The following is a 13,865-nucleotide window of genomic DNA, read 5'->3' as shown; positions in this document are numbered from 1 at the left end:
TATTTCGGCAAATGCACTGAATATCTGTTACAACTTTAATAACGAATCGTAAAAGTGAAAATAACCAATTTCCCATCGACAAAATGGAAAGATTGTCAGTCGGTGAACCGCAGTCTAAAAGGGGAACGCAAAAGAGTCGACCAAAATCGAGGGATATTCACGAGGATTTGGTATTCAATTACCGATGAAACTGTCATTTTTGAAAACTGAAAATTTTGCATGCATGTAGTATCGGGAAAAAATGATCGTGAAATCCCCTGTGTAAAATGGTAGTCTGTCAAATATGGTCGACAGATGTCTACGGTATTTGAGGTCTATAGCGGTCCTATTCAAGAAAGCAGAAGCACATAAATGAAGTTCGTCCGAGTCGAAATCGCGTAAGGCCTTTCCCATTGGCCGATTAAATGAATGAAGTTTCGCGTTAGTTGAAAAGGCGAAAACATTCGTGTTCCTAAGAGCATCCATTGTGAATCAAGTTACCTCTCTCATCATATTTATACCAACGACTTTTACATTCGTTCTTTTACGGTGTGATCGCCCTTCAGTGACAACATTGTGCTACGTGAAAATTTCTAATCGAGCTAAAAAAATGGAATCACAGAAAATTCTTTGGACTACGTTTTCGAAAAAAGTCGCATGGTCAGAATGGATGCAGAAACGGCGCGCGTAGCGCGCAGGCGTTCTCGTATTTGATTAAAGTAGAATTAGGATAAGATGTTATTCAAAAGCAAAAACAATACGATCATATGACGGACCTATATAAGTTTATATTTATTACACTACTGCGTCATTATTTCTTGGGGAGGCCGTCTACGTGGTCTTATGGCGAAAACTCTAATAAATGTTTATTAAATAGTATAAACAAATCTCTGTTTATGGAAAGAAAGAAACCATGATGCCGATGTTTTGGTTTTTGAGACTTCAAAATCGTTTGTCAGTTCGGCGACAGCTCTCGAAGTGTGAACACATCTTAGTAAAATATAATTCAATTGCTCTTACTTAAACGTCTATTCATTTATTCATTCACTAACACTTTGTAAATTTAACGAATGGAGATATTTTCTTCGTCCTTCACCGCGAATGAGGATCACGAAAATTGTTCTGTCGTCCACGAGGTTTCCAGACGAACTGATCTTCACTTTCCTTTTTGGTAAAATGTTTGGAAAAGCAGAGAGTCCTCGGAGGTGCCCCTTGTTTCTGTCACCATATGTCCCTTCCCGAATTGACAAACTCGAACAATAAACTGATTTCGGGAATTTTCAAACCCTTCTAGACACCCAAAGGCTGACAAATCCATGATTTATGTGAGGGCAGTTTTTCCTCAAAAATGACCAGTAAAAGTTTGAAACATTTATTTTATTGATGCAACGTGCTCTTTCTTTAATTTCCCAAATTGAAAATTCTTCGATAGTACCTTGTGATGGAAGATTCCTCCTCCCTTTGCCTTCGTCCTTCTTTTTTCTGTTGCTCTAATGATTATGACGATATCCAAAAAATAAAAATTCTTCTTCAAATTTTCCTTCTTTACGTTGACGATGAAACAGGTGCCAAGGGATAAGTCTTAAATGTAAAAGGGAAGTCGAATTTGAGGAGCGCAAGAAGATAGACTTAGACGTTTCGTTTTATGTGATCAGAGTCGGAAGGACTTATTGAATTTTAATAAATTGGAAGCCAGGTTAATGAAGAAAAATGAACGATATAAGTAAGAGCAGTTTTATTTTGGATGAATATATGTTCACACTTCGAGAGCAATCGACGAACTGATAAACGAATTGAAAAATCTTAAAAACCAAAGCATCGTCATCATGGTTTCTTCCTTCCAATGAACAACGATTTCTTTATTTTATTCTATAAACATAAACTGGAGGTTTCGGCGTAAGACCACGCGACGGTCTCTCCAGGAAACAATGACCTCACAGTACTGATGTAAACTTATATAGGGCTCTAATATAATCATATTGTTTTTGCTCTTTTCAATAGGACTTAAGTGTGTATTAAGTATTGTCTAAAGCCTAGTGTAGATGTAATGTTTAACACCAATTACACATATTTCATAAAAAAAAACTGTTTTTATCGTTTTAAAAAAAAGTAACCCTTCATACATATGACGAGAACAATCCGACCGTTTGAAGGCCACATTTGACGAGCGAATTGGCGCCAGATATTGTTTCCATCCGAACCAAATGATTCGGTTATGTAAAATTGACTAGAAATCAATAGACCTTTGACCGCGAAGCACTTGGATAATTGCAAGTGTCTCGGGATCAATAACAATTCCATTGGACCTCACAGCTTTTTCTTTTATTTCTCGTCCAAGTTTCCCTTCCCCTCACCCTCCCAAAGTCTTCTGTGATCAATGGTGTTCTCGTGACTGAAATACATCGGAAAGAATCCACGCCCTCTTCCTCTGGGTTGCACCATTGTCCGGGGGGTTAGAGGGCTGTACGGATGGATGGAAAAAACTGAAGAGGTGGACGGAAGGAAAAAAAAATAAGATACTCGATGAAATTTAAGGCGGGTTGGATAAATAAAGGCCTATCGTAGCCGACTTGTTTGGACTGTGAAGAATGTTGTGAGTATTGAGTGTCCTCGCTGATACCTAATTGATGTCCAATTATCGGGTCTGAATCGACTGAGCACGAACTCGTTTAATTATGACAAGAAATCCTTCGGTAGTTTATATATATCTAGAGAAAAAAAAAGGTCGGGCTGGATTAGATAGAAAAAAAAATGGGCCGAATGGAGGTGGATTGAGTTCTGCGAGTAATCGACTTATTTCATGGCGAATTGACGGTATGAATCGATCAGGTCGGATTTGGGTGGGTACAAGTGGAAGTATCGGTGTGACTGTAGTCGATGAAGTGACTTGATTTTGATCGTTTTCGGCTGCTGTTGAGCGGATAGTTGAGTTTGATTTAAGTCGAGTTTTTTAGTTGTTTCAAGACAACTTTGTCGATTGAATCAATTGATTGAATTGATTTGATTCAAATTGATTGAATTGATTTGGTTCTAATGAATTAAATTGATTTGATTCAAATTGATTCAATTGATTTGATTCAAATTGACTCAATTGATTTGATTCAAATTGATTCAATTGATTTGATTCAAATTGTTTGAATCAATTGAATTGATCGATGAAATTGATATTCAGAATATTGTTTTGAGTCAAGTCCAAAAATCAACCCGAATCAAGTCAATAAATTGACTCAAATTAAGCCAAACAATCAGTTTGAATTGGATTTAAAAAATTGATTGAAATCAAATCGTTGTCTGCTACCAGGAAGCGATAGAATGTGACCATAAATTACTCCGGTTTCTAGTAGCTGATTCTCGATTCCAAGTCAAATCGATGATTTAATTTAACTCAACACAATTTTTTTCAATTAATTCAAATCGATTTGAATTGAAATTCAGAATATCATTGTGAATCAAGTCGAAAAAGCGACCCGACTAAAATCAATAAATTGACTCGCATCAAATCAAAAGATAAATTCGAACTAAACAAAAAATTCGACCGAAATCGATATCAAATCGGATCCCCGAATCACCCCGGTTTCCAGTTGCATCCAAAACCCATTTTTCGGTGTCATTCGAAGTGATTTTTCAGCTGCCATCAAACCCCGAATTCAAAATAGTGTAATCCCAGTCTCCCAACTCGAATTACAATTCAAAATCCACCAGAATCAGGTCGACATAAACTTGAATCACTTCAAAAAAAAATTCATTTTACCAAATTATATTTTTTTAGACTAATTAATATTATTCGAAAGCATAAAATACTGATTCCGGGCAGCACAATATCAGCAACAGAAAGTGAAACAAAAGTTCGTAACAAACCGTACGGTCCATCAAATGACTGATATCGATTGGCTGTGTCCAACAGACTCTAGAGACCGAGCACAGTAGAGTAGTTAGAGGGGTTCACTCTCCCCCTCTATCCCAGTCTTCCTTGATTTTTCTGTTTCCCCGGGGTTGACGAGGGTTATATTTCTCCAGCCCCCAGAAGCACCGTGAGGGGTGAAAAAAAAAAAAGGTTAAATTCCCAATCGATCAGTCCAGCAATTAGTCAAAAAGACAGTAAAATCACGAAGATAATTCAACAACAGCGCAATAAAATCACCAAAAATAAGAAACAACGTGCATTATATCCATAAATCGTAAATGACCTCAATGGAGAATGAGACAAACCAAAGAGTGAAGAGCAGTTTTACGGTCTCTTAATGGTACAATAATGATGGCAAAGTACCAGCTACTGAGTTTCAGAACCTGTGTTTTAACTTCAGTAGAAATAAAGAGAGTGAAGGGAAGAATAAAATGAAAAGAAAGAGCCAACAGCTGAAGAAGAAGCGATTGCTCTGGTGGACTTTTACATTTTGGTGTTTAAGGTCGTTCCATCAGGACCGTCAGCGACAAAATTTTTCAGTTTGAGCGCGACAATTTTGCTGAACTGAGCGCTTGAATTGGACTGCAAACTTTTACTAAGGTACAGTCCAACACGTCTCATGAGCACACTCTGCATCAATATGTGCGCATACAGCAAATGCTGCACGATATAGTCTCTCTCTTTTTCTTTAGTTTCGACTCTTTTTTTTCTTGTGATGTATATCCTATCGTGGGAGACCTCGCACTTAAGGGGGTTGAGTTGTTTAAAAATAATTAGGAAAATATCAAGAAGATTAAGACACGGGGGGGATTTGTTAAGACAAGTGAAATAAATAAATGGAGTTTTTTTGTAATTTGACGTGTGCGAAAGAAAGAAAAAACCGGAAGAGATTGATCCGAAGGGAAATTCTGTTGAAGGAAAGAAAAAAACAAAATGGTTGTCCTGAAATGAGAATTGTGGACTTGCTAGGGCTTGATGAACATCTACAGTGTACTAACTGTAATGAAGTACTTTCATTGATAAATGTGGAGACTGAAAAACTTATTCTCATCCAAATGTTTTAAATATAAGAGCGATGAGTGGGACCTGCGCTGTTGCCGCGTCATCAGGAGTATGAATTTACTTGTTTCGCCCACTTTGGAATAAAACCCGACTTTCTCAAATTATTTTTCAGGTATGAGATGGTCAATCGATTCCATTTTTTTTCTGTAGACAAGTTAACACCATTTGAGCAATATATATTTTTTTTGGAAAAATTCATCGAGCGGTTAACTAAACAAAAAATAAAAATCGTTAAATTGCTGTTACCGACGTATTAAAAAAATTGATATCTCAAAACTGAGTTGGTAAATCAAAATTAGTTCAGGGAACTTTTTGAAGATGATAATCAGAGCTATCTACGAAAAATTTTTCATCGAAATTCGTTAAAAACTTAAGCCACGGTACCACAACCTTAAGATTTGCAAGTGATGAGAATCGACCCTGGGACAAAATCATTTCAAAATGGGGAGTTGAACAGGTGTACACAACAGTTATGTATTCACTCTCTCGAGACCATATACCTTTCTTCAATATACAGCTTATGAGAAATGGAATAGTTATAATGATTCTAAACGTCTCAATGTTAATAATTATTTTTATTTTATACGCCCGAAAGACACAACCGCTCTGATTCCTTTCCTTAGAAGCACTAAAGGGCTACAACACCCTGGACCGCATGACTCCCATGAACAATGGTCCCACTATGCACCTCTGTTTACACCCAAGAAAACAGAGCACACACATCACACCCCAAACTTCTTCGAATTTTCACTCATAAAAATGTTTTCCAATCTCAAGTAGAAACACGAGAATAAAAGAAATACAAATCGTACAGACTTATTCAGTCCGACTGTAAATTATTTTTTTATAAATAATGTAGGGTTACTTTTTAAAAAGATAAGGACAGTTTATGTCTTATGAAAAAGGGTAAAATCGATGGTACCACTGTCTTCACTATTTTTAATACCCTTAACACACTCTTAAGCACACAAAAACAAAACGTCTAAGTCCTAATCGTCTAACCATACGTCTATCGTCTATCGTCACTCAAAACCAACTCTGACCCTCTCCCTCTTCCCAACCCTGGACTGGGCCTTAATCACGTCACGTGGTCCTAGCATCCCTGAGCCTCGCTGGCTGCAAGTATTTCCGCCTGTCACATCTGCGGGCCTCATAAACCCACAAAATATCACCCTCTAAGTGCTTCTATCGTACAGGCTTGCATCCCTTTACCAATCCATGTCTATTTGCGGGGTTTCCTCACACTTAGCACCTTCGCTACAACCACAATATAATCTTATATCCCTAGACTATCTTAATAAAATACGGAGGACATCTCTCTATCATATTTGACAGATTATTATTCTTACACTGGAAATTTCCCCATAATTATTCCCGATACTACAATAATTTGAAATGTAAAGTATAATGCAGCTTGAAAAGTGTTCAAGGTTGTGAACTGTTTGGAGTACACTCACATTTATTCAAAAATTTTATATTTCTCTAGTCAACTTGGTGAGCCACTCGGGCATTCAGTGGCCATTGCACGCTCGATTAGACTGGCTCAACTCCCACATCCGGTTCATTCATGTCACACAGCATTTTCCATGAATATAATGAGGTATTTTTGTAGGGGTTTATTGTTCCACTGTAAAGAGTCATTGAAACTCGCCGATAGTCACAAATATATCGGTAAAAAAATCTACCAGCAGGAGTTAGATTCGTATACAGCTAGAAATCCCGTATAACATTGAAAAGGAGGAGGATTAAAAAAACAAGTGCACGTGAAGGCGTGGTGGAGCGTGACGGAATCGTTAAATCATAATCAGAGGTGGGGTGTGCTACAGGGGACGATTTGATTGCGCGGAACCCGTTGCCAACGACATAGAAATTATTAATTGGATTTTACTGGGGAGATTCTGGGGTTAAATACCCAGTGAAAGACATGAAAAAACACACTTTTTGGATGAAAAAGTTTTTTTCAAAATATTTAGGAGGGAGGGACAACTTTGACAGTGAGAATATGGAATGGGAAATAAGTTCAGTGGAAAATAAGTACGAGAAACTAAATAAGAAAAATGAAGAAAATGAGGGGGACGATGCTCGCAAATAGTGAATATTGTATTTGGTACAGAATGAAAATTACGGTAAAATGGGACGGGTGGGGAGTATGGGAATATGTAGAGGATATCATGAGAGATAAAAGTTAAAAAGAAAAAGAAGGAAAATTTAAAAAAGAAATTTAGAAATTTTTTAGTGAAAGACTAGTATTTTTGACAAAAGGAAATATGTTTTTGACAAAAGAAAATACGTTTTTAACAGAAAAAAATGGGCTTTTGAAAGGTATTTTTCCTCGAGAGATATTTTCAAACAGTCACGGTCAAGTTCCAAATATTGTAGGTGTTGTAGTGTAGTCAGGTACCCTGAGTTAGAATCAGAAATTGATCCGAGTGTAGTCAGGTTTCAACCGATCTGGTCGGTCCTCATGGGAAATTGATCAGATATTGATCCTGTGAAATTGTTAAAAAATAATGGCAGCAGCACTGAGGAGATCCTGATCCAAATCTGGTCATGCTCCTCTGCTTTTACTCAGAAGTCAGAGATTTTGAAAGTTCTATGATCTAAATCTGATCACACTCACCCGACTACACTTGTCAAACGCTAAATTTTTGAATTGTCACGGCAACGAGTAGGGTGAGAGCTCTTGAACAACAGCAAAATAGCAATAGCAACAATTCAATAGCAATATCCCAATTGCAATTAGGTACATTTTGTGGAATGATAAAAGATAAGAAATTCGGTTATGCAAAAATAGTAATAGCGAATAGGTCAATAGCAATTTGATACATTTTATGGAATGATAAAAGAATAGAAATTTGGTTCTGCAAAAATAATAATAGCAATAGATCAATAGCAATTTAATTCATTTTATGGAATGATAAAAGAATAGAAATTTGGTTCTGCAAAAATAGTAATAGCAATAGGTCAATAGTAATTTGGTACATCTGTGGAATGATAAAAGCGTAGAAATTTGGTCATGCGAAAGGAAAAGATTAAGCACCTCTGGAAGAAGACTGAATGCACTCGAGTCCTCGGGGATCGAGGGGTCCTGGTGCCCCATGAACACGGGCGTAGTTAGGTCCCCCTAAAAATCCAGGCACGTTTGTCCGTATACTCCCCCTTCGACGCCAAATCCTTTTTGCAATTAGCAAAACCGGACGAACGGGTTCTCCGGGCTGGGGCATTCCGCAAATTCTGTGGGCCTTCGGGCGCGCGAAATCGAGCAAATCGATACGCTGGGGATGTTTAGCCCGCGAGAGACGAGTAACCGGAGAACAAAGAGAGCTATACGATTTTACGGGATTGAAAACAGAGTAAATAAGAGTGAGTTGAAAATCCCACTTTTTTAATGCGGTACTTAAAAATTGGATACTGCCCATATTGGTGTTAAGAGGTGGAAAAAAAGGGATAATGGATTTTTAAAAAATTTTAAGTTAATCACTGGATTTTTAGGCGGGTGCGAGGACAAACAACGATTTGAAGTGAAAAATCAAAAAATCTAAATATATCAAATGTTTGTAAGAGAGAATATATAGATTTTAATTGGTTGTTATAGGGGATGTCAAGAGGAAAATTTTTGTTAAAAAAAACAATTACATCCAGTCAATTTTGAGATATTTTACAAATTGAATACCTCCGAAACTAAACGTTCAATTAACCCCGTTTTAATTAACATCTGTTGTAGTGATGAACAGAACATCTCGTGCGATTTAATTTAAATTCAGAGCGAACAACAATTTTTTTTCAAAAGCAGAAAAGTGGTGATAAATGTGGTTTATTAAAGGGTTCGTTTTCCATTCCAATTTTTGATTGATTCCAGCAGATTCGATGGGAATGAAACAGAGATTTCCGAAAAACGAATTATAAACAAATCACGATTTCTCGAAAACCGATTAATCGATCGAGTTAATTCTGGGTCCAGAGTTAGCCTCAACGTTCTACTGACGAAATTTTGAATTTCTGGAAATGTTTTTACCCACCTGTATGTTATCTAAATTTAAAAAACGTCTCGGCAAGAGGAACAACTTAGACAATTTTTTAAAAATTGTATTTTAACATTTCAGACCATTTTACATCGTTTCCACGCTAAATCAGATTTTTTTGAGGTTCGAAGTGGACGATTGTGATTGCGATTACGATTGTGATTGGGACGTAACAATTATCGCATATAATACCACAAGAGCTCCGAAATTATCGGATATTTCCCGATAGGTTCGTTGCAAACAAATGAACGTGTCAAGTTTTCCAGTTTAAAAATCACGAGCGCGAAGCGCGAGTGATTTTTCTGGAAAACTTGACGAGCTTATTTGTTTGCAGGGAACCTTGAGGGAAATATCAGATAATTTCGAAGTTCGAGTGGTATTCGGGGGATTATTTTTTGCATCCAAATCTTGGCCGATAGAATTGCACCATGAGACATAATTTTCAACGAATTGCCATTTAATCTGTCAGATACAATTGAGGGTTACTTCAACATTTGTTTTTTTTTATATATATCAACATGCAAAATTTCCAGTGAAATTTCCAAGAATATCCGCTGAAATACCGTGTTGACTATACAAAATAACGTCGAATGGTGCAATCATATTGGCCAAGATTTGGATGGGAAAAATAATCGATATAAAAAGATAAAAAAATTACCGAACACTCGAGAAGTATTTTTCGAAATCTCTGTACTCGTCGGTTTACACTAAATAGAAATTAATTTATCACTGACGATTATTTGAAATAGATTGTTCATCAATTTTCATTGTAAAAAACTTTGTAAGAATTATTCATGTTTTCTATAGAAAAAAAAACCAAAGTGAGAAAGTGTACGATTTTATTATTTCGGCATTCATGCAAAACAGTACACGCGCACCTGTTTTTAGGGGAAACGAAAAAAAAACAGTGAAATCAACCCACCGTAAAATCACTGCTTAAACGCAGTCATTATCCATAAATTGGACCTATGACAGAATATCGAATAAACTAACTCCCACTTATTATTACCAATTTCTTATAAATTATTATTATTACAGTGAATATTCTAATAAACGAATCTATATCGATTAATTAACTGAGTTCTATAATTAATTCTATAATTCTATAATTAAACCGTTTTTTTGTAGAAATTCATTTCCGATTTTTTGTGTATCCATCCGCGTAGAAAATTTATTCTCCCAAAGATCTTCCAGAATTCGTCAAAACAATCGTCGAAAGATCTTCAGAAGATCTTCCTGATGACTCAAAAAGATTTTTTGGAAGATTTTTGGAAGGCAAAGTTTTTTTCTGAAACTGTTTTGAATTTAACTTTGGAAAATATTCTTAAAAATCTCTCTCTAAACCAAAATTGTCTTCCAAAGAATCTTTTGGGATCATCCGAAGATCTCTCAATGACTCTTCTTTACATTTCTGAAAGATCTTCAAACAGAATATTTCGCAACAAGAAAATGTAAGCACCGATAAAACTAAAACTCAAAAATTAAAAATATTCTGTAATTCCACCTAAAAATTACAAAACATTTTGGTAAAATACCTTTCATAATTATGACACGTACCAAATTACGTATTATAATTATGATAAAATACGTAACTCTTGCGATGACATACGCAGTTGACATTTTTTATATTATAATTAATAACTGTAGAAAATATCCATCCCTTCATCTCACACATGTCTGGACGCGCCATTCATTCCTTTCAATTTCCTATTCATTTATTGCTTGACGCTTGTCAGGCCCAAACCGTATAATAATTTCTTCGAAACAGTTGTAAAACCTCAATTAACAGAAATTCCCTAAACTTTCCCAAATACTCGAAAATTTCGTTTTCATTCATAAAAATTGCCTTAACCCCTTCCAGATGTGCCCTTCTCAGTCCTTCGACTGACCCTAAAAAAGACCTGGGTTTTTCCAGTCCCAAAGACCAACAAAAATTTTAGAACCCTCAGTCTTAATCTCAACTTTAAGGTGTAAACATCAAAATTCAAGTGTATCAGGAATTAAAATAAACTGTAACTTATTAAATATTAATTCGTGTGTGTCAATAATTATTAACAATTTCGCTAGTTATCGATACTTCCTCACCTCGTTAATCCCACCCTCCAGTATCGTCAACTCATAAGTGATACAAAGAACCCACTCGCCATATTATGTTTCCTCCAAAATAATTTTTAATTAACAAAATACCCAAATTTACAACTCATCTAAAACCAAATTTGATTATTCCAAAAGAGTTATGCAAATCAAGATTGTTATTTTGTAGCGAAACATAACTTTCATTGACTATAATTCATCCAACCTGATAAATCTCGATTTTTCCAAACAATTTTAATGAGAATGAAAAACAAAATTACACTCCCCAGAAATAAACAAAAAAAACTACAACATATTTATAAATGAAAATGAAAAACACTTCGCCTGAAAGGGTTTTTACTGACGATTGTTTTAATTCGAAATCCATTGGGCCAACGTTTACGGATTAATTAAAGGGACAAACATCTGATTGTCGGATCGTGAAGGAGGGGACACATGCTGGAGATAAAGAGGTAGGTTAATTAGTCGCCGACGCGGGGGGTCGGTGCGCCCTCTTCGATCTCCTCGTCGAGGATAAAGAAAGGAAATATCGTGATGGCGTATCGGCCGTGTTGTCGGACGCCGAGAGGCTTAAAGCATCAATTCTCCCTCAGCCCGCACACTAACGTAATTCGAGACTAACAGTGATATTCGAAACCAAAATATGGGAATTGTCATATCGAGTCTGATAATACCCGATGATATCCTGTTGATCGAGTGCAAAGACTCGATTCGTTCGATAATTATCGTTATAATTAGTGTATCTGATTCCTCGAAATGATTACGATCACGAATCAAGGCGAGAAGTCCTGAGGTAAGAGAAGCGAAACATAAAAATAATGAAAAAAAAATTTTTTTTGTTAAAGTGTTTCGTCTTATAAAATCAAAACGGATTTTATAACAGAATGATGAGGTTTAAATTGGGATTACAATGACAGTTCCATCGATTTAAGGAAAAGAGTAACGAATTTGGTGCGGAACGGGGCTTCAAAACAACTTCAGGGCCGTAGTGAGGGGTTAGGGGCCCTCACATGGAGAGAAATTTATTAAAAAAATTATGGTGGTAGTACAGGAGATGGGGTGCAAAGTGCTGGGGAGGGAAAAGTTTCAGTGCTGACAATCGAAATTTATGAACCCTAAAAGTAAAGTTTTTCCGAACTTCTGTGAAAATTAACTAGAAATACCTGAACCATACCTTAATTTTAGATTTGTTCACACCCAAGGGATTGTAATATTTTGCAGTACTCGTACTAAAATTTTGTAGGACAGTTTTCTGTGCGTAGGACATTGGAGACCTGAAGCCAGTGGAGCCATCTTGCGGTCGTTTTCAAGGTCGAAATTGAAGGTTTATGTTTATTTCGTGAAGATGAACGTTTGGAGGATTGAGCGGATTTATAATATATAGTAGAATCGTGGGAAAATCTACTAATATGTCTGGTGTGAGTTAATCGAAATATGATTTGAATTTTCCTGTGACTTGGTAATAGAGTAGGGGAGGGTGAGGCTGACGAACCGCAGGACAAAAGGGAATAATTCAATCGATTTTTTATTTCGTTCAATGTTACTATTTATACAAAAATCATGGACGTATGCACATTTCATTTATCACTCAGTTATGGAATGTCAAAAAACACTCTTTGTAAAAAAAAGTACTCATTTGTGGTTTCAACGATAATTTCCAATTTTCAAGATGAATGCGAGAAAGAGAAACTGAGGACTTTTTAGGGTTTTTGAGGGAATTTGGAGGGTAATGGTTTAGTCCACAAAATCTATTCAGAAAAGTTTTCCATTTGGTAGAAAATCGAAGTGAATTTTGAGTAATGGAAATGTCCTTTTCTCGGATTTTTTGGAAAAATTCTATGAAATTCTCAAACCCTCTAAGAAAATGAAAATTTTCTGAGAATATCTCAAGAAATCGCAATATTCACTGAAAATTACGGATCCTCCATTCGTTCCCCGATTACAAAATCGACCTACAAACTCTCAACGACAACGTAATTTTCCACAGAAACTCCAAATAAAAACCCCGAACGTTCGCAAAATTCCGTAAAATTCTCCTCAATCACATTTCACTCCGGAATTCCATACCCAAAAATACCTGAAATTAAATTCCCGTCAATATTTCTCCTTCCTCAGAACCCATTCCATTACATTTCAATATTTACTATCCCGTAATATCTGATCGTGACCTTACAAAAATCTATTGTTAACTATTCCCCACAAATAAAGTCATCCCTGAATATTATTTTTCGCACTCAAAAACTCGACCACTAATTTTGAACGAGTATTATTTATTTTCACATACAAACGTATCCCACCCCGTGAAAGTTCTCCTCAATTATCCTGATATTATTTTGTCGACCATAACATTGCGTCTGCAATTTGAATTTCCGTGGAATCACGGGACTTCGCGGAAGGCTCGTGACCTCGAAAACCCGTTCAAGGGTCCACGAGTCTAAACATAACACCAGAGACCAGCTGAGTCTTCAAAATACGATCGTTGTAAATATATTGTCGAAGATTGTTTTGTATGGTAAGGTGGTGGGTTGAGGGGGAGGAGGAGGGGGAGGGGGGAGAAAAAAGAAATATGTGAAAGTAAAATAATAAGAGTTGAGGCGAGGGCTCGAGGCGAGACAGGGTTAATTGCATCGAAGATTTCAGGACTTACAAGAGAGTTGAGCACAAAAGTCGTGGTGTAGACTCGTGAATCTATCGTCCACAATGTGTTCTCTCTCTAGGAGAAATAGAAGAGCCAAAGACGACGGGATTGGCAGGAACACCCACCGATGTGTGGCGCATGCGCGTCACATGTAGTTACTATTTTC

The 13,865-nt window shown here is 36.4% G+C and overlaps 1 protein-coding gene across 2 annotated transcripts in view; it reads right to left on the bottom strand.

The window, feature by feature from the left end:
• The window catches only part of Jing (jing), a 151,747-nt gene that overhangs the window by 118,603 nt on the left and 19,279 nt on the right, over positions 1–13,865 (bottom strand). The window lies entirely within an intron of this gene.

The sequence above is a fragment of the Diachasmimorpha longicaudata genome, chromosome 16 (genome assembly GCF_034640455.1).
Source record: "Diachasmimorpha longicaudata isolate KC_UGA_2023 chromosome 16, iyDiaLong2, whole genome shotgun sequence".
NCBI lineage: Eukaryota > Metazoa > Arthropoda > Insecta > Hymenoptera > Braconidae > Diachasmimorpha > Diachasmimorpha longicaudata.
Note: the sequence above shows the minus strand (reverse complement) of the source record. Positions and strands in the feature narration are given on the sequence as shown.